Below are 22343 nucleotides of genomic sequence, written 5' to 3'. Positions count from 1 at the left end.
TGATTGCATTATGTCAAGCATGTCTACCTGCTTTAGTATCTGGAAATACCAGAAGAAACTTCAATTCAGTGACAAATGTTTTAACTAGAAGTCTTTTTTTAATGTCAAAATATTTTTCATTGAAGTACATAACGTCTTTTCACTCGGTCATGTTTAGTAGTTACGGATTAAATCTATACACCTCTTAAACTTGTCTCCATCCCACCCTGAACGCTGCCTAGCATTCAGTCTGAGCCTCTTGAATGGTTTTGAGATCAATTAAAACAGTGTTTAAGAGACACTCAGCAAGAAAAGAAGCATGTCCATTTCATTTCTACCAGCCCTTCATATGAAGCAAAGTAAACCAGTGTTTCAATCCCAATTACAAAACCAGGAAACCCTTAAACTCAAGCTCCCTGGGTGTTGTACAGCACATTGTTTTATAATAGTTTATTCTGGTTTCCTGACGCTAAAGTTTGGGGTTTCTGTTAAACAGCTGTTCAAAGGGGAATGACATGAATCTTCTGTGTACGAAGTCTATTGCCAAATAAGTGTTACATGACCAAAAATAAACCAATGGTCAAAGCACTGTGGCCCTCTGACATAGGATATTCAACATCTAAAATCTTTTCCTCTGTGTTTGGAAATAAGAACTGATGTGAGCAATAAAAGCTGCCATTCACTTTCTTTTAAACTGCAGGGGTGGAAATAAGATTATCTATGCTCAGCAGGTTCACCCATTCCAGGTTTTAATATCAGTTTGATTAGTCCCAGTGTGTTGTGTAGAGGGACAAGCTCAGTGTCTCATTAAACTTCTAGTAAAACCAACAATTGATCAAACTGTTACACTGTCTTATTTCCATCCCTGCACTGTAAGCCTCAACATCCTCTACTTGTGCAGGGCCCATCTTATCTGACCAGATCACCTGACGTTTGCAGCATAGCGCAATAAAAAAAGAGAACTTTATGGGTAGCGTTACAGGAGTGCTGTGGCAGCTGCATTGCACGGCAAATTCGCCAGGGTCTTTATAACAGTTGCATTGCATGACAAATTCACCAGGGTCTTTATAACAGTTGCATTGCATGACAAATTCACCAGGGTCTTTATAACAGTTGCATTGCACGGCAAATTCGCCAGGGTCTTTATAACAGTTGCATTGCATGACAAATTCACCAGGGTCTTTATAACAGTTGCATTGCATGACAAATTCACCAGGGTCTTTATAACAGTTGCATTGCACGGCAAATTCGCCAGGGTCTTTGTAACACAATTAACCCTCAACAAGCTCATTTCTTAATGGTTAATATTAGTTCCACCGTCACCCCGCGTAGTGAATGTTATGGTTTTAAAATGGTCATAAAAATGATATGGTCATTATAGCCTTCACTCAGACTGCCCGGCCCTCCCTCTGCACACAGATGAGCCACACAGCTCCCACTCAATTACCGCACTGCGCAGACACAGGACGCTCCCTTTCTTTGTCATTGCTTATTGTGTTACTTCAATGTTATTTACTTTGTGCCAGAATGACAAAGTAACCCCAAGTGAAACAAGTCCGTTTATTGAGAGGAGCAGAGGCAGCAACGTGGGTGTGCAGGTCCGTCGCGCTTCATTCTGGATAAACAGAGGTGCTTGTGCACTGAGCTGGGAAAACGGACTGGAAATGTGTTTCTTTAGGAGCTGCTGACAATGCTGTAACAAATCAACTGTATTCAAGAGCCATTTAAAGTACCTCTGAGTACAGGCCATGTTTTAGTCTGTGCAATGTCAGGCTGCTTTGAACATCTAAAGCTGTAAAGAAAAAAATATATATATGAAACACAGTATGTAATTAATTTTATATTTTCATATAAACCAACGTGTGTGTGTGTGTTTATTTATTTATTTTTTTATAGTGGTTATTAACATGCTCACATGAAACAAAATCATAGTCTGCAAAACAAAAAATATGCAATATTGAGGTGTGGGTTCAATTCAACTCATACAAAAAAAATGCAGCAAGCAGTACAAAACCTGAAAGGCGCAGTTACTGCACTCGTTTAAAAAAAAAAATAATAATAATCGAGCGCCAACTCTGCGTTTAAATAGAAAAATAAAAATAAAAAAAACCCCAAACTTTCACCCTTCGCTGCCTCTTTAAAAGGGAAGGTCTGCTACGTCACCCGCCGGCGGAGGGGGAGCTGAGGTTTGCGCATGCGCGCTGCTTCTCTGAAGTCGCAGCGGATTGATGTGAGGGCGATACAAAAAGGGGGAGAGAAAAAAAATATACAAACCCGGCGAATTTCGTGTTCCCAGGCTGCCTAACATACCTGCATTCTTCAAGCGAGCGACTAAACCTGGGAAATGGCGTCCGAAACCCGGCTTCGGAGCTGATTTTAGCGAGGTTTGGAGCCGTTGTTTCTAGGGAGGGTGGTCGCCGTGTTGAACGGGGGTGTTTAACCAGATAAGAGAGGGAGTTCTGCCCCGCTGGCTTCTGTCTGCATCAAGTGGATGATTTATAAGCAAGCAGAGGAGGTGCTCTTTAATCTGCCAAGGTAAGCTCCTCGCTGTTGTGTTTGTAAGTGTTGAGTACGAGCTGAACAAACAGCAGTGATCACGCATGCAGGTAGCGTGTGATCAGAGCTGCAGATAAAGTACTAGGCGCTGCTTTTAAATCCACATGCCTCTCCATCGCTGACATGCAAGCACAATGCGACCCGCCTGGCAACGCTGCAGCGTTTGAAAATCCGAGTTTTAAATTATGCATTAGTTTATTTGAGCGATGTATTTACACGCTTTGACACAGCAGAGTGGGCATTCATTCACACCCTGTAACGATAACAGCAGCGATGTGCAGTCTGGTGCAAATTCCTGATGTGATCACACGACGTGACCCGTAACATTTCTTCTGAGACAAAGCTGCGCAGTCCATAATTGTTCTACTCCTTTGAGGGCAGACCCACTTTTCCTGAATTCAGTTTTGCGCATTTGGATGTCATTGTCAGTCATCCAGTTTGTCTATTTACAGGCAGACATAGTAAAAGTTTGGTCTCTGTCTGCTTTTTATTCTTTCATTGATTCATTATATGTGCATTTTAGAAATTATTTATGTTGCTTTTAACTTATAAAGCCCTAAATGGACTGGCACCGAGTTATTAACAGGAATTGCAGAGCCCTTAAGATCCAAGTCTCCCAGATGGCAGGATGCGGGGCTGCTGGTTTCCCGAGAGTGAATACAGATGTGAGGGACGGCCTTCTCTTGCAAAGCCTCGATATTGCGGATTGCTGTTCCATCTTCAGTCAAAATAGCAGGGAATCTATGGAGTGAGGTTACTGTCAAAATACGAGAGCCAGAAACACCACTTATAACTGTAAAGTGCAAAAAATACAACCTCTCCAATCGTCTTCACAGCCTGAGGTTTGTGTTCTGGAAGGGTGCATAACGACTTTCTGTTTTGTTTTTGACACCTGTACGTACCTAGGTGCAAAAAGTATTGTTAAATTATTACTGGTCAGTTACCTGCATGCAAAAAGTGTGGTAAGGTCTGTGCTGGTGGTACTGGGCTCCAAAACAATGCTGGTGTTTCAGTGTAGTGGTAAACATTTTAGCAAACCGAATTGTTTAACACTGTGGGAACTTTGAAGGGTTACACAAACATAATCACCTAAAATAACAGATGGCGTTCCTCCGAGGAAAGGAGACAAAAACAGTTGCATTATCCACACAGACTATGATGTAGCGTTTGGAAAGAATGCTTATAGAACATAAGAACATAAAGTTTACAAACGAGAGGAGGCCATTCGGCCCATCTTGCTCGTTTGGTTGTTAGTAGCTTATTGATCCCAAAATCTCATCAAGCAGCTTCTTGAAGGATCCCAGGGTGTCAGCTTCAACAACATTACTGGGGAGTTGATTCCAGACCCTCACAATTCTCTGTGTAAAAAAAGTGCCTCCTATTTTCTGTTCTGAATGCCCCTTTGTCTAATCTCCATTTGTGACCCCTGGTCCTTGTTTCTTTTTTCAGGCTGAAAAAGTCCCTTGGGTTGACACTGTCAATATCTTTTAGAATTTTGAATGCTTGAATCAGGTCGCCACCTAGTCTTCTTTGTTCAAGACTGAACAGATTCAATTCTTTTAGCCTGTCTGCATATGACATGCCTTTTAAGCCTGGAATAATTCTGGTCGCTCTTCTTTGCACTCTTTCTAGAGCAGCAATATCTTTTTTATAGCGAGGTGACCAGAACTGCACACAGTATTCAAGATGAGGTCTTACAAGTGCATTGTACAGTTTTAACATTACTTCCCTTGATTTAAATTCAACACTTTTCACAATGTATCCGAGCATCTTGTTGGCCTTTTTTATAGCTTCCCCACATTGTCTAGATGAAGACATTTCTGAGTCAACAAAAACTCCTAGGTCTTTTTCATAGATTCCTTCTCCAATTTCAGTATCTCCCATATGATATTTATAATGTACATTTATTTCCTGCGTGCAGTACCTTACACTTTTCTCTATTAAATGTCATTTGCCATGTGTCTGCCCAGTTCTGAATCTTGTCTAGATCATTTTGAATGACCTTTGCTGCTGCAACAGTGTTTGCCACTCCTCCTACTTTTGTGTCGTCTGCAAATTTAACAAGTTTGCTTACTATACCAGAATCTAAATAATTAATGTAAATTAGGAATAGCAGAGGACCTAATACTGATCCCTGTGGTACTCCACTGGTTACCACACTCCATTCTGAGGTTTCTCCTCTAATCAGTACTTTCTGTTTTCTACATGTTAACCACTCCCTAATCCATGTACATGTGTTTCCTTGAATCCCAACTGCGTTCAGTTTGAGAATTAATCTTTTGTGCTTTCTGGAAATCTAAATAAACCATGTCATATGCTTTGCAATTATCCATTATCGATGTTGCATCCTCAAAAAAATCAAGCAAGTTAGTTAGGCACGATCTCCCTTTCCTAAAACCATGTTGACTGTCTCCCAGGATACTGTTACCATATAAGCAGTTTTCCATTTTGGATCTTATTATAGTTTCCATAAGTTTGCATATAATAGAAGTCAGGCTTACTGGTCTGTAGTTACCTGGTTCAGTTTTGTTTCCCTTTCTGTGGATCGGTATTACGTTTGCGATTTTCCAGTCTGTCAGTACCACCCCTGTGTCGAGACTGCTGCATGATCTTGGTTAGCGGTTTGTAAATTACTTCTTTCATTTCTTTGAGTACTACTGGGAGGATCTCATCCGGCCCAGGGGATTTGTTTATTTTAAGAGCTCCTAGTCCCTTTAACACTTCTGCCTCAGTTATGCTAAAGTTATTTAAAACTGGATAGGAACTGGATGACATGTGGGGCATGTTGTCAGTATCTTCCTTTGTAAAAACTTGTGAAAAGTAATCATTTAATATATTTGCTATTTTTTTTCTTCATCTACGATTTTGCCATTTGCCAAGTCAGTCGAGGAAGAGTTGTTATGGGCATGCTGTAGACCGCCAGATTCAGGCACCGAGCAAAATAATCTGTTATACAATGACATTAGAAATGCATGCAGCAAAGGAGAAGCCATTCTATATGGGGGATTTTATTTCATTATAAATATCATATGGGAGATACTGAAATTGAAGGAATCTGTGAAAAAGACCTAGGAGTTTTTGTTGACTCCGAAATGTCTTCATCTAGACAATGTGGGGAAGCTATAAAAAGGCCAACAAGGTGCTTGGTGTTGAATTTAAATCAAGGGAAGTAATGTTAAAACTGTACAATGCATTAGTAAGACCTCATCTTGAATATTGTGTTCAGTTCTGGTCACCTCGCTATAAAAAGAATATTGCTGCTCTAGAAAGAGTGCAAAGAGGGGGGCTCCAGAGTGGTGCATCCTGTAAAGGCACTCTGCATGAGTGCAGGATGCCCCCTATAGCCTGGACATCGCCGGTTCGAGTCTGAGTTCCCAGGAGGCTGCACCCAATTGGCTGAGCAGTCTTAAACAAAGATGACTACGCAGTGATCTGATTCAAGCATTCAGAATTCTAAAAGGTATTGACAGTGTCGACCCAAAGGACTTTTTCAGCCTGAAAAAAGAAACAAGGACCAGGAGTCACAAATGGAGATTAGACAAAGGGGCATTCAGAACAGAAAATAGGAGGCACTTTTTTACCCAGGGAATTGTGAGGGTCTTGAATCAACTCCCCAGTAATGTTGTTGAAGCTGACACCCTGGGATCCTTCAAGAAGCTGCTTGATGAGATTCTGGGATCAATAAGCTACTAACAACCAAACAAGCAAGATGGGCCGAATGGCTTCCTCTCGTTTGTAAACTTTCTTATGTTCTTTAGTTTCAGGTGTTGTTTATTTAGGTCTAATGAGAGGCGAGTATGTCTAGGCACTGTATTGTTTTAAAAAAAAAATATTATATGTATCTTTTTTTCACTCACTGACTTCCACCTTTTCCTTCTCAGGCACTCCTCTCTCTCTCTCTCTCTCTCTCTCTCTCTCTCTCTCTCTCTCTCTCTGACTCTCTTTCTACTCCCCTCCCCGGCTTTGTTCTCGTACCGTCTCTCGCAGGCCCTCCTTCACTCTAATTGTCACTTCTCAATGGATTCGTCCGCTCACCACTCGAACTTGCAGCTGCCCCTCTCAGTCCCGCGCAGGCCCCCCCCCTGCTGCTCCCACCCACTCCCCGCAGACTCGCCAATCCATGCTTACAGTGACAATATCAACACCAGCACACAAATCCATGCTTAGTGACTATCAACAGCAACGCACAAATCCATGCTTACAGTGACAATATCAACACCAGGACACAAATCCATGCTTACAGTGACAATATCAACACCAGCGCACAAATCCATGCTTACAGTGACAATATCAACACCAGCGCACAAATCCATGCCAGTGACAATATCAACACCAGCGCACAAATCCATGCTTACAGTGACAATATCAACACCAGCGCACAAATCCATGCTTACAGTGACAATATCAACACCAGCGCACAAATCCATGCTTACAGTGACAATATCAACACCAGCGCACAAATCCATGCTTACAGTGACAATATCAACACCAGCGCACAAATCCATGCTTACAGACAATATGACAATATCAACACCAGCGCACAAATCCATGACTTCAACACCAGCGCACAAATCCATGCTTACAGTGACAATATCAACACCAGCGCACAAATCCATGCTTACAGTGACAATATCAACACCAGCGCACAAATCCATGCTTACAGTGACAATATCAACACCAGCGCACAAATGCCATGCAAATCCATGCTTAGTGACAATATCAACACCAGCGCACAAATCCATGCTTACAGTGACAATATCAACACCAGCGCACAAATCCATGCTTACAGTGACAATATCAACACCAGCGCACAAATCCATGCTTACAGTGACAATATCAACACCAGCGCACAAATCCATGCTTACAGTGACAATATCAACACCAGCGCACAAAATGACTATCAACACCAGCGCACAAATCCATGCTTAGTGACAATATCAACACCAGCGCACAAATCCATGCTTACAGCGACAATATCAACACCAGCGCACAAATCCATGCTTAGTGACAATATCAACATGCTTACAGCGACAATATCAACACCAGCGCACAAATCCATGCTTGCAGCGACAATATGCCAGTTCATATGGTGAACACTAGGCTAATATGCCTTTAGGGCAGACCAGACCTGTTGATAAACTTTGACTGGAAAAAAAAAATGTTTAAACATTACTAAAGCTTTTGTGCATCACTTCAAACTCCCAGTTGGAGGTAATGTGGAGATAAGAAGCCACACAGTCGGGGTTGTGTCAATCATCGAACACTGCGGTGTTTCATACTAATCTGTTTTAATAGTCGGAGAGTGTGAAGAAGTGTTTTGTGCATCGCAAGCATTCCTTAAACCTGCCTTATTAAGACGTTTTGGCTTCGATAGTTTTGTATATAGAGCCCACTATCACTGATATCACTAATATCCAACACGTGGTGCCTTAGTGAATCCTGGGATGGATAAATAAATAAGTGTCACTAATGCAGCGTTGTAGACAGCGGTAAATCATTACATAGTATTCGCTTTTTATAATAACGTGTCAGCCTGGCTTAATGAACCAATTTAAAAGTGATGTTTGTGACAGTACCACTAGCACAGACCTGCCCCCGCTTTTGTCATGCTTAACTTAACCTTTTGCACCAACGTACATACACGTGTCAAAACTACAACCGAATGTCGTTATGCACACTTCCGGAACACAAACCATATCCAGTGATCCAATCCAATTGTACCTCTGGCTATGGAGCAGCAGCTGCCATGTTTGAGTTGAAATGCTCATCGATCGTGCCGACAGTCATCTAAGCTGCCTGGCTGAGCTACACATTTGTAGATTTTTTTAAGCAAGAAACTACTGTCAAAGTTCGAGAGCGAGCCGAGAAGAGATTTGTAAGAGTAGAAAGAGAATCATAAGGCTAAAATAAACCTCAAGCGCATTTTACAGCTGCAAATTGTTTCTGCACGCTCATATTTTTGGCAGTAATCTCACGCCATAGGACTCTCTCTATTTAAAGCAGGAGTTTTATAAAATAGCTTTTTTTTAAACTATAATTTTAGCACTGTGTCGTTTTTAGACTGTGTTTTGAACTGATTTATAAAAATTCTTTGCCGTTTAAATTTTGTATAATGTTGTAAAATGCCTTGAGGTCCTTGTGATGAAAGGCACTATATAAATGTACATAAATAAACAAGTAAGTGGATTTGTGACTTGTATAATAAAGCAAACTAAACACACGGTCTTGTCAGATGCCTGTTCCAGTGAAATCTGATAGTCCCAAACACTGTGCAGTTAGACGTTTATCTTGCAGTCTCGTAAGTACAGTGCTGTGGTGTAATTCGTTCAGAAGTCTCTTGAAGGATTAGTTGAGTAGATTGAATCTGCTTGACCTAGTTTCTTGTTTTGCTTCCCTGTATGTTGCCCGGGTATAGCTTGAGTACTGTCAGTCAAAACCTTTCTCCTACATATGCTACAAACAATTAGTACAACTCCTTCAGACGCTCCTATTAAAAATCCCACCAAATCCGAATGTCGCAGTGGTCTGTGTCACTGAGGGAACGGCCCATGCAGCGTTATTGTAAGATGGATTGCTGTCAGGTCTGTCTAGCAAGCGTGTAGAGCATCTTGATTGACATGGGACACGGTGACTACAAGAAAACAATGGTTATTGTTGGTTTGAAAATACTTTCTAACAATGTGCAGAGGAGTAAAAAAAAAAAACAGAAGAATAATTTGTTATTTTGGTACAATTCTTTTTTTATGAAGACATGTCAAGACTTGCTCGTTTTAGGAACTTCTTGTCATCCATTTTAGCACTGGGTGACCATGCTCTGTAGTGAAGTATTATCACATCTCATCTGCTGTTGCCAACGGGAAATAAAACGGGTACATTAAAGTTACTGTTTACCAAAAAAAACCCAAAAACCTCCTGAAGCAAACCGCTTACCTCTCCCGTAATGTGTTCAGTAACGAATGTAAATGTTTGAGTGCACGCATCCAGGGTAGGGCTTCATGTGTACAGATTTGCAAACATTTACACAAGCTATTGTAAACCAAACGCTTCCGGTTTAAGACTGTGCCTGGTGTTCATCTTCCACTGGGTTTGACTTGAAAGTGATCTGAAATCAACCATGTTGATTTCCTAAGTTTCATTTTGGCAGAATCTCTGCAGTGTTGTGAATTAATTCTACTCTCATAAATGACAGAAACACGGTCCAGGCATGGTTTTTCCAGATTGGTATAGACTGTAGATGGATACGCATGCAGCCCCAGTTTGATACTGGGAAACGAGATGAGATTTAGTTTTACACACTGGTTTCTTGGTGCAGATGTGAATTTGGCAACATGTCTAAAGAATCTAGGGACCAACTTTGGCAATGACAGTAAAACTAACATTGAGAATTATCAGAACAGTGCACATTAAATACGCTATACTGAATGTAGCTACTGTTAAAAAGATGTGCAAAATTCACTGTTAAAGTGCATCAACAAACCTATTAAATATGAGTGAATTCAGTGCAAGTCAGGGTTTAGTTGAAGCGTGTTTTGGGCCCTGTCCACACTACATAACCGACCTTGAACCGTAACTGTTCTGATTAATCCAGCTCAAAGTTCCTCAGGGTTAGTCTGTAATGCGTACAAAGGTCCAGTCTAAACTATGCCTTTTAAACCGGCTTAAAAGTGGTGAGTAAGGTTTACGTCCGCACTACAGTGTTTATACTGTACTCGAGACCACCTCAGGGGCTCGGGTCTGGTTCTAAATTAGGCAGTGCGGTTTGTCAGAAGTGTGGACGCTGTAATACCAACTCCCGTATCCCAGAATGCTTTGTGATGTGTTTGGTGAACTGCAGGCGTCTGAAGGACTTGCTGTACGCGCCGCAAGGGGTTTTCATTTTTATGCTTAAAAAAACAAGAGAGAGAGAGCCGCGACGTTTCTGTTAAACTGACGAGGAAAATAACAAAAGCACAACGTTGAATTAAGCGACTGCAAAACTGAAATGTGACTTAAATAGGATTGGGGATGAACAATTCGCAGGATTTGTCAGCTCTGTTTTGAAAGAAAATGAAGGGGACCAGAAACTGGCTCAGGAAAGATATGAAGGTAGAAACACATTTTGTAATTGCGTAATTTTGTAAAGGCGCTCCGCGTGGAGTGCTGGAGGTGCCCTATAACCTGGAGATCGCAAGTTCGAATCCAGGCTGTGTCACAGCCAACCATGACCCGGGGTTCCTTGGCCGAGCACCGCCTGGGTAGGGAGGGCTTAGCTCGGCAGAGGAATCCATGCGACATCAGCGACCCCTGTGGCCACCCACAAGACTGTCAATTCATTGAGAGTCTGAGAGGTCCAGAGAACACGCTGTCAATTCATTGAGAGTCTGAGAGGTCCAGAGAACACGCTGTCAATTCATTGAGAGTCTGAGAGGTCCAGAGAACACGCTGTCAATTCATTGAGAGTCTGAGAGGTCCAGAGAACACGCTGTCAATTCAATTCATTGAGAGTCTGAGAGGTCCAGAGAACACGCTGTCAATTCAATTCATTGAGAGTCTGAGAGGTCCAGAGAACACGCTGTCAATTCAATTCATTGAGAGTCTGAGAGGTCCAGAGAACACGCTGTCAATTCAATTCATTGAGAGTCTGAGAGGTCCAGAGAACACGCTGTCAATTCAATTCATTGAGAGTCTGAGAGGTCCAGAGAACACGCTGTCAATTCAATTCATTGAGAGTCTGAGAGGTCCAGAGAACATGCTGGCAGTTCATGGAGAGTCTAAGAGGTCCAGAGAACATGCTGGCAGTTCATGGAGAGTCTGAGAGGTCTGTTTTTGACGGGGGTCATGACTCCCTGAGGTTGCTCGTGTTTCTGGCTACTTTATTGAGCCCCTTCTGAGATTCCGCAGATAGTGTCTTGATTTACTAAGAGATTGCTGAGCCTGTGATGACAGCTGACACCATCGCCAAATCAAAAATAAACAAAATATTTAACTAATAAAAATAAAAACATTTATTAAATAATAAAATATAATGACAAAAAAACACTTGCTCCCAGAGCAAAAATAAATAAACAAAACAAAGTCACGAACACAAAATAAACTCCACACACAGGTCTGGCTGGGCAGGTCGCTTTCCCTGATCCTCTGTATCTTCGTTTTCAATTTCTCTCTCGTTCTTGTTCCTCTGAACACCCCCCTAGAGCAGAGCGCTGCAGGTTTCTATACAGGTGACCACCTGCTGCACGAGGTTTGTAATCATTCCTGGCAGAGGATGAGTTAACTCCCTCGCCTCTGCCAGAACACGTCCTAAAATAAAAACAAAAACCGCACCAAACCGCACGGCTTCACCATCATAATTAAATACAATAAGTAAATACAAAAACAATAACCACGGCTTTCGCCGTCATAAATACAATAAATAAATCATAATAAACAAATACAAAATAACACAGGGGCTGAGGGGGAGACCCCATCTCAAAATAAACAATTAAATGTACAGGGCTTCTCGCCCTGTCGCACACCCATATATGAATTCTAGATTCCTTTAGTTCTTGTATAATTTGTATACAATACAAGGGGAAGGAGACCAATCTGGGCTGCAATTTCAAAGGGTTAACTCCTATTTTTTTTTTTTTTTTTTTTTTTTTTGCACCCCTGTTAATATGACAGAGCAAGAACCAAACAGCCAGATAATATAATAGACTCCAGAGCACCTCTGTTGTGTGTTTTCTCAACCTTAACATGATATTTCTTCTGTTAAAGAACAGAGTAAATGCTTTGGAAATCTGGTCCTGTCTTTTCATTCCTCTTCATTAGTAGGGGTTTCCTGGAATCAGTCCACATGTGTATTATATGAACTAGCTGATTGGTGTGAGCTCAGTAAACCGGTTGGTTTCACAGAGTAATTGAGAGGGTACTGTACAGTACCAGCATGTCTGGCTGCAGCAGTCAGTCCCTTCCTGTTGTGAGAAACTTAGATCGAGATCAACAATGTCAAGAAAAGCTCTCAAATGGCTTCAGCCGGTAAAGGCGCTCCGCCCGGACTGCAGGATGCTCCATATAGCTTGGAGATCGCCAGTTCAAGTCCAGGAGATGCCTCTGCCGACCGTGGACGGGATCTCCCAGGGGGGTGGCACACAATTTTAATTTTGGAGGACAGGAGTGCTAGTCTTCGCCTCTCCCGAGTTAGTTCAGGGGTTGCAGAGGTGAGCCAGGTTGAAGAATAATTGGAAATTCCAAATTAGGAGAAAATTGGAAAATAAATACTAATAAGTTTGGAATACAAATAAGTCAAGGAAAGGGGAACTTTTATGAATGGTATATCCGAGAAGTTTCAGTCTGGTTTTCGTGCTGCACGTTGCACTGAGACGGCCCTTGTCAGAGTTGTGCATGATCTGGGGCCGGGTTTTCAAAACGTTTAATCTGGGTAACAGTGCTCCGGGTTTTGTTTTCCCATATTTGGTGTTCCAGATTTCTTTTATCTGGATCGTTTTGATCTGTTTTTTCAGAAAATGTCACCGCTGGATTACTTGTATCCACATTACAAATAATTATGCTTACGAAGTTAGTTTTGTTTTTAAAGGAATCTCGATCACAAAATCTAGGATTTCTAAATCTGGATCACTGGATCCAGATTACGTTTTGAAAAACCAGCCCCTGCTGATAAGCTCCGATTTGGGCTTTCCATCAGTTTGAATTCTTCCTGATCCAAGTGCTGCCTTTGATACTGTGTAGACCAATCCCTCCCACTGAAGCATCCTGAAAGCACAGTAGGACTGCCTGGCCTTCGCCTATCCTGGTTCAAATCTTATCTGTCTGATAGGTTTCAGTATGTCTCTATTGGTGAGGTAAAACCAGCATTATCGGAAGTTGTCTGTGGTGTTCCACCGGGCTCCATTCAAGATCCCTTGCTGTTTTCATTATATATGCTACCATTGGGTGACATTATCACCAGACACAGAGTGAATTACCATTGCTCTGCTGCAATACCCAGCTGCCTGGGTGTTATTAGCTACTTGCCTTAGTCATCAAGCACTGGATGTCACAGAATGCTCTAATGTTCAATTCAGATAAAACCGAGGTTATGCTAGTGGGCTCACAGAAGCAACTAAAAGAAAATGTGGGATTACATGAGCTCGACCCCTGCAGTCTCTCATCAAAACTTCATCTTTTGATCCTGATCTGTCACTTGAGAATCATATTAGGGAAGGTACTAAAGTATCTTTTTACCATTTGAGAAATATAACCAAACTTAGACCAATTATTTCAGTATCTGATGCTGAGAGACTTAAGCATGCCTTTGTTTTATCCAGAATTGATTATTGTAATGCACTTTTTTTCTGGAAAAGCGAACATATTACCCATTTTGGCATCTTTTCACTGGCTCCCTGTGCAGTATAGAAGTGATTTTAAGATTTTTTGTTGTTAACTTACAAGGCCCTGAATGGATTAGCACCCAGTTATTTGCAGGAGTTACTGACCCCGTGTATTCAAAACCGCACTCTGAGATCACAGGATGTGGGGCTGCTGGTTATTCCCGGGGTCAACAAGAGCAACACGGGAGGAGGGAGGGCTTTTTCTTGTAGAGCGCCTAAATTATGGAATGATCTGCCTTCGTTTGTCAGGGAGGCTGAGACCGTTACAGTTTTCAAGTCGAGACTAAAAATGCACTTTTATAAAATGGCTTTATCTATGTGGGTTTGAATGTAACCCCTAACCCAGAATAGAGCTAATGTTGAACTGCCTTACTTACACGAACCGTGGTGTAGCTACTCATTCTGTATCCATGAACTTAAATTAGGGCTGGTAATTAATATCAGTTAAATTGTGAGATGAACGCGTTCATTTCTTTGGAGATGCGGTTTTTAAACGCATGTTAGTCGCACTCCTCTGTCTTGACTCTCTTAGCACACCATAATTCATTCCCTGTGGCACCTTTTTAATGTGCTCGAGCGCAGACTGCGTTTGTATTGAAAGTTGGTCATATAACTGCATTATGGAGCAAAGTACTAAAAGTGAAGGACTTGGGATATGACTTGGGATGTGAGTGGGAAATTTATTTAAAAAAAAAAAAAACAGGAGCTGACAAATCAGTAGTCCGGGCGCCGAGGACTCGGTTTACTTTGCGTTTAGTACACGCCTACTCGGTTGAAGTGGTAGCTATAGTAACCAGCGAATCCAGTTGTGATTGGTTCATGCCTTAAGATTCATGACATTCCTTTTTTTTTTTTTTTTGATCGCACATTAGTTGCTTGCAAGATCAGTGACATGACAGATAGACCAATCAGAGCAGGGAATTTGCTTTATGCTTTACTAGAATGGCGCTGACGGTACGTAGTGATTGCCAGTATACAGTAGGCTACTATATTTTGGCTGAGATGATATATGTATATATAAAACAAAAGAATGAACAGGAGAGAACACTGTACCCTGAGGGGCTATCACAGTGTGGGGCAGGGACACTGCAGCTCCAGCACACTAGAAAGTTAATAAAGGTGCGTTATTTTATTTCCAACTGAACAATTAGCTAATGGTATTGAGGGAGCCCCTCACATGGTAATGTCTTTATAAAGTGTGCAATGCATTTGTACTGTTTTAAATGTACTCTGATGATATTGCTGTTTTTTATGAAGTCAGCAGAAAGTCATGCTCATGTTTATATTCTGTGTGCACGTCTAGGCCACCAAGTTTATTTGTATGGTACTACTGTATATTGATTATATAATTTATTATTAATAATAATAATACATCTTGAAAACAAATACAGCACTTGCAGAGTTTAGATCCTGCTAGTGCACAGGGTAAAGAGAAAAATCATTTTTATATTTGTGTTTTATGGATATTTTTATGAATATTTAAAATTATAAAAGCAAACTATACGACATTGTTTCGCTAATGAAGACTGGTGAAGGTGGGGCTAGGTTCTATAAATGGCACAGGTGCGGAAAAATGAAAACACAAGAAATGCATAATAATCCCCACAGTCCATTCAGGGCCCACAACGTGATTGTTTTCATTTGCTACACAGTGAATATTTGAAAACTCATGATGAGATATTGGTTGGATCAAAACCCAGACACAGAGTCCCCAGGATTGATAGTCTGGGAAAATAATGGAAATGATGCAGTCAAACCTAATTCCCTACATTTTATATAAGGAAACTATTATTAGCTTGTTATTGTTTGGTAGAACTATTAACAGAAACCAGCTTGTTAGCAAACTTTGGCAGTATCTGTTTATATATGGTAAAAAAAAATTAAAACTACACCCTGTACAGAGTATGAAAGAGCTCCTTTAATGGCATTGTGGGGCAAATGGGAGCCACTGGCTAATTTAAACAGGTTTCATAAATTATTTGTAGTGTAGTGGTCTTAATACTAAATACAGGTGCAGCTTTTACAATGCCGTTAATAGGAGAAACTTGGGGCTGAATGAAGTTTTGCTATCCATTTATTAAAATGAAATTCAAGCAAATAACCAAAAGTTTGTCATCGCAAGGAAGTTGCTCATGCTAATAAAAAGGCAAGTGAAACTGTAGTTGTTCAGAAATGCCCCTGCCTGCAATTCAGTGGTTATCTTGTTGAAAGCAGGCATGTGCTGGATAAGCACCCCTTCCTCACACTCCTGCACACCAGGAGCAGGAGAGAGCTGTTTTAATGATCACTGCTCCTCACATGCATTGGTATATGTTAGGCATTACCAGAGGCAGAATCTAATGCTGACGAGATTAATCACTGCATTAGATGTGTCCCGTTTTTTGCAGTGCTTGTAACATTCATATCTTTATTCATATGAATGTCACTGACAACTCCAATATAGTGAGTCACGCTGTGTTTGAATGTCAGACTTCCATTGCAGGCGTCTAGAATATTGTGGTTAAACTTGGTTACAGAAATGTTTTGCTTCTGCAGTTTCTAGGGCTACATGATTTAATATGCGCCCAGTTGCTCAGCTGTAATGAGAGATGTATTGCTTCTTTTGTGTTTATTAAAGTATTCCAGAACACCCTGCTGTGTTTATACGAAGCGCATCTCATTGCTGTGTCCCGTGTCGCCGACTCTCTTGACATTGACGCAAGTGCTACACGAACCGGATCAAGCTGTCCATAGGAATGAGGTGCTGACAGCCAGGTGACAGGCATTGCTGTGATTGAGCTACAGCAATTTACCATTCGGCGTGAAACAAGGGAAGAAATGGCTGTGTGTTGAGGATTATTGCTGTTTTTCTTGGACTGTGGACAACAGCAATCAGATAAAAGGAGAATCTTGTTTTACATAAGCCGCTCATATAATACAGTGATCCCAGGACGTTCTGAAAACTTGCACAACGATTGTGTAATTGTGTAAGCTGTTGTAATGATTCCAGGTCAGAAAGAGACAGATTCCCAGTCTTGTGAGCCTTTTGCCGTGGTAGAGATCTGTTTCAGTTTTCAGCTTTTACCTCTCTACCCATGTTTTACACCATCCGAACAGCTAACTGCTCCAGACCCTGTAAACTGCACAGTTCACATCTCCTTTCATCGTTGCACGACAGTGGCTCGTGCAGGCTTGCTGTGATGAGGAGATTCAGTCAACCCAGACTCGCACGCTGCAGCTCTGCACGAGCAGAAGTGAGCAGATGTGAGCGAAATAGTGGAAATATTTTGAAAGTGACGTTTGAAAATACGCCATGAGTAAAAGCAGCACAGCGTTGTTGTTGGATGTCTGCTTGTATCCGTCTGCCTGTCTGATCTCTTCAGTAAATCTGTCGCCTGATTTCCCAGCCATTTCCTGCCCTGTCATACCTGTGATTATTTAGTACGAGGCTGCAGACGTTCTAGAAACTGTAGCACCCCAGCTGGGATTCGGTGAGAACTCGCGAGATCTCCTAAAAGACACAGCAAGAGCAGCCCTGTTCATTAATACTACACTCCTCACACTGATCTGCTGGGACCCAAGGGCAGCCCTGTTCATTAATACTACACTGCTTACACTGTGATCTGCTGGAACGCTAGAGCACACCAGCATGAGATCTCACTGGGAGCTGAACAGCAGCAGCAGGACCAGGCCTGGCCACTTCATCCTGGGTAGTGATCAGATCTCGCTGGGAGCAGCAGGACCAGGCCTGGCCAGTTCATCCTGGGTAGTGATCAGATCTCACTGGGAGCAGCAGGACCAGGCCTGGCCAGTTCATCCTGGGTAGTGATCAGATCTCACTGGGAGCTCAACAGCAGCAGCAGGACCAGGCGTGGCCAGCACTTTTTCTTCTTGGATTGTCAAGTTTGATCTTGTGTCTTACAAGAAGAATAAACCCTTTTTAGAGTCAGTTTTTTTTGCACAGCTGCCAGCCACACACAATCTTTTGAAGCTCCAGCTGCATAGAGACCATATATTTTGTGTTATTGGCCTAACAGCTGCATTCTCTGATTTTTCTTATTGGTCCATTCCCAGTGTTTCCCTTTCACTGCCACACTGCTTTAATCTCAGTTATAAAGATCACCTGCTTTGACGTGGTCTTTATAATTGGTACATAGTTTTTGCATGCTGCATGCCTCGGATCACAGGACACAACGCTACAACAACTGCAACTGTGTATTTGTGATGGCACCTCCTAACTGTGTACAGCTGTAAAGCTCTCATGCTCGGTTTCAGTGAAGTCCTGATCTGACAGCATCTAACACAGACAGCTCTTAGGATTACATGGTGCTGTTTATTTTTCAGTAAAAACAAGTTTAAATTGTAGCGAGTTGGCTCTGCTGTTTTACGATATTAAACGTGTTTGGTCACTGTTGCAACTGCTGCATGAAACAGGTTACCGTACTCTTCTGGTGTTAATACACCTCCTGTCTGCGCTCGCAAGCGTTTGTATTCGATGAAGATGTTATTTTTATTATTAGTGTGTTTGTAGTGGTTCACGTTTCCGGTTTATTCTGAAATTATAGAATTGTTTTTTAACTGGACATCGGTTTTTACTGATTTTTGTCTCTCCAATATTTTTCTGATTGTTATTTTCTAGAAAATAACACTGTTTTGATTAAAATGCTGTTTTATTTTGACTCCGACATTGTAATAAGCAGCCCTACACTGTATCCTAGCATACAGCAGACGATTAAACGATCAAGTAACGGTTTAAACGTGATTCTCTTACTTCACAAACACATTATCACCTGGTTATGTTGGCCAATCAAAGTCTGAATCATGGCAATTGCTGGGCATAGTAACTACTAGCTTGATCAAAAACTAAATAGAAGTACGTGAAAATATAATATTTTTAGTGGATGAGGAATGGGGAGAAAACGTAAATCAGTTTGACTGTTCAAAAGAAAAAGTAATGTTTTGAAGTATGCAAAAGTAGCAGAAGTGGGTCAGGTGAGGCAGAGGATGTACAGCACTGCAAATACTGCTGCATCGAGGTCCATGAGCACACTGACAATAAAAGAACACACTGAAAAATAAGAGACACATTAAACTACAAGAAGACAGTGAACTGAGAGGCAAGCGATCCATTATGCAGGTTTTACATGCGCTTTAGTAAAAGAGAGAGCGCAGAATGACTGTTAGTGAGTTTGTCAGCGCTGTGCTTTGCTGGACAGCCACTGTTTATTGCAAAGAGGTGTATTGGTGACTGCGACAGTACTGTCTGTCCATCAGCTAAAACACTGCCTATCGACGACAATCTTAATCGTAAATATTTGACAGAAAATGGTGTGCAAATGGTGTGAAAATTGGTAAACGTACGGATGGAAATGTCCAGTGTGATTTGACACTTCTCCTGATGGCTTGCACCACCTAGTTCTGTCAGTTCTTGTCTTTTTATGATTTCAAGGCAAATAAACCTTGCTTGTTTTGTGCTGATGTCACGTTCATCCCTTCTGGAGATACTGTTTCCGTCAGCACAGCGATTGCCCAAACGTTCACAAAATACCAGCTAACTTGGGAAAATGTGGCTTATCAGACATGCCAGGGACATTATTATTCAGAAACCAGAACTGCTTTGCATCATATTCCACGTGCAAAGTTTGTATTTTTTTTGTCGCATTTGCAACCATTGTAGTCCTAGTCTGGAGCCGTGCAAATTCACGCTACACGTTGTACACACAGCTCAAGAACACGAGGCATCGTCGCTCTGAGACTTTCAACTTTAATAACCCGCCTCCGCCCAGCTTCCGTTTCACTGAGCTGCCAGCGTGCTTGACAGAAACCCCCTGAACACAGTGACTGATAGGTGAGGCTGCTAGAGTACTTGCTAACCCATAATACTCTCCAATTGCCAACGTATGCACAAATGAATGCATGCTGATGTTTTTAGCAGATCAGCTTTTACTTAAAAAAAAAAAAAAAATGATGAATCGACACACACCTAGTCTGAAACTAATATATATAATCATGGCATATATGAACTAAACTGTGTCCCTTGACTGGTTGTAATTGAGGTTTCACTGTCTGTGTAAATACTTCTGTGTCCAGGAGGTTCTGTGACTAGAACAACAGACCACCGAAAACATGCAGGCTGTTCCCTCTCCGCTGATGTGTCCCGTTTTAAGAGATGCATTACAGAACGAGTTGTTCTGTATGTGGGTCAGCTATCGCTGTCTCTGACCAGGCGAGGTTTTCATTTCAAAGCAGGCTTGGCAGTTCCTCGTTGTCCTTGCACACGGAGAGCTTGCCTTCTACCCAGAGGTGGTTAACGAGGTGGGTGCTGTGGTAGCTTGTGCTGGAAGAGGCTGCTGCCGTTCTGAACTCTTCCTCTTCTTATTATGCATGTCTTTTTCTGCAAGGTCTTTGTCTATGGAAATTACACAAGTAAATTTTGCAAGAGTTTCCCTTGCTTTGTTGTCTCATGCTACTACTGATATACGTGTGTCCCGGCCAGCAGGGTTTTCCTCTCGCTGATCCTGTAGCTCTGATTGGATGGATGTTACTGACAGGCTTGTTTTCTCTGTGAGTCGAGTCCTTCCTGAGCTGTAGGTTAATGGCTTATCAAGGAAGTAGTTGGCCCGAGATTGACCAGATGGACCTCTATAACAAGAAGTTATTAAACCTATTGCTCCTATAGATCACATCAATGGAGAACAGTGCTCAGGATCATTAACCCTATTGCTCCTATAGATCACATCAATGAGAACAGTGCTCAGGATCATTAACCCTATTGCTCCTATAGATCACATCAATGGAGAACAGTGCTCAGGATCATTAACCCTATTGCCCCTGTAGATCACATCAATGGAGAACAGTGCTCAGGATCATTAACCCTATTGCCCCTGTAGATCACATCAATGAGAACAATGCTCAGGATCATTAACCCTATTGCCCCTGTAGATCACATCAATGAGAACAGTGCTCAGGATCATTAACCCTATTGCCCCTGTAGATCACATCAATGAGAACAGTGCTCAGGATCATTAACCCTATTGCCCCTGTAGATCACATCAATGAGAACAGTGCTCAAGATCACTTATCGAACCCTTTCGCTACGATGAACGTGTGACCTGTTTGAGGTCTGACTGACATAACTTGACTTTCAGCTTGTGTATCGGGATAAATATTCACCGAAAGTAAACCATAGTATAGGATTCTAAACAGCTGAGAGTCTGATGATTATTAAGAGAATAATATTTTCACTCTATGATGAAATATACCCTACGGTTACCTGGTTGGAATGTAAAGTTTTAAAATGCACTCTGATTCATTTTTCTTTGGGAATGTCCCCATGAGTGTAATTTAGTGATCTCCTACCTAGAAACTGCACAAGGGTCAGTGGCAGCCACAACTCTCAGCTCTGAATTTTATAATGGCTTTCATTTTACACCAAATTATTTGACAGATGTGTAATGTGAAGAAGTTCGCCATCAGATAGATCTGTCAACTCATCAACATCTTCTGTAAAAATAAATAATAAAAATATATACATTCTTTATATATACACACACAGAGTACCAGTCAAAAGTTTGAGTACACGTGCTGGAAACTAGATTTCTGTCATAATTGACAATGTTTTACGTCGTGTATGTTTCTGTAAATTGTTGAAAATGAAAACACACGTTACAATATACAAAACATAAGGTGTATCAAAGCAATGTTCAAGAAAATTGAAAATTGTCTCTCAATCTTGGATTCCTCAAAATAGCCACCCTTTGCCTTAATAACAGCCTCACAAACACAAGGCATTCGGGTAACAAGTTTCAGCAGGAAATCACCCGACATGTCTTCCCAGCTCTTCTGCAGCAATTCCCAGAGATGTAGGGCACTTGTGGGTAGCTTTGCTTTGACTCTTCTGTCCAGTTCGTCCCATACAAGTTCTCAGAGATTGAGGTCTGGAGACTGGGCAGGCCAGGTCATTAGATTGAGTTGTCCTTCACTTTCCTTCTTTGCCAGATAGTTCTTGCACAACTTTGAGGTGTGTTTCGGGTCATTATCTTGCTGAAGAATGAAGGACTGCCCGACTAGCCGTAATCCTGATGGAATGGCATGTCTCTGAAGTATGCTATGATAGCCATGCTGGTTGCGCTTGCCATGGACTTGGTAAAGATCACCAACTCTGTCACCAGCAAAGCAACCCCAGACCATGACACTGCCTCCTCCATGCTTGACAGTGGGAACCACACATGCAGAACTCATGCCTCAACCTCTCTGCATCTTACAAATACTCTGTGGTTGGACCCAAATATTTCAAATTTTGACTCATTGGTCCATAAGACTGACTTCCACTACTCAAACGTCCAGTTTCTGTGTTTTTTGGCCCAGGCAGGTCTCTTCCTTTTATTCTGCACTCTTAACAATGGTTCTTTATAGCAATTCTTCCAGTTAGGCCAGCTTCACGCAATCTCCTCTGAACAGTTGATGTTGAATCATCTGTAC

At 41.7% G+C, this 22343-nt stretch overlaps 2 protein-coding genes across 5 annotated transcripts in view; both read left to right on the top strand.

The window, feature by feature from the left end:
* The window catches only part of pla2g6 (phospholipase A2, group VI (cytosolic, calcium-independent)), a 196481-nt gene that overhangs the window by 28753 nt on the left and 145385 nt on the right, over positions 1-22343 (top strand). The gene's annotated exons all lie outside the window — the stretch shown is intronic.
* The window catches only part of tmem184ba (transmembrane protein 184ba), a 51649-nt gene continuing 31492 nt past the window's right edge, over positions 2187-22343 (top strand). For all 3 annotated transcript variants that reach the window (XM_041237878.1, XM_041237877.1, XM_041237876.1), the window contains exon 1: positions 2187-2514. The gene's annotated coding sequence lies outside the window, so the exon portion shown is untranslated. The remainder of the gene's footprint in view (positions 2515-22343) is intronic.

This window comes from Polyodon spathula, chromosome 46, assembly GCF_017654505.1.
Source record: "Polyodon spathula isolate WHYD16114869_AA chromosome 46, ASM1765450v1, whole genome shotgun sequence".
NCBI classification, from domain to species: Eukaryota; Metazoa; Chordata; class Actinopteri; order Acipenseriformes; family Polyodontidae; genus Polyodon; species Polyodon spathula.
This window is presented reverse-complemented; position numbering and strand designations above follow the sequence as displayed.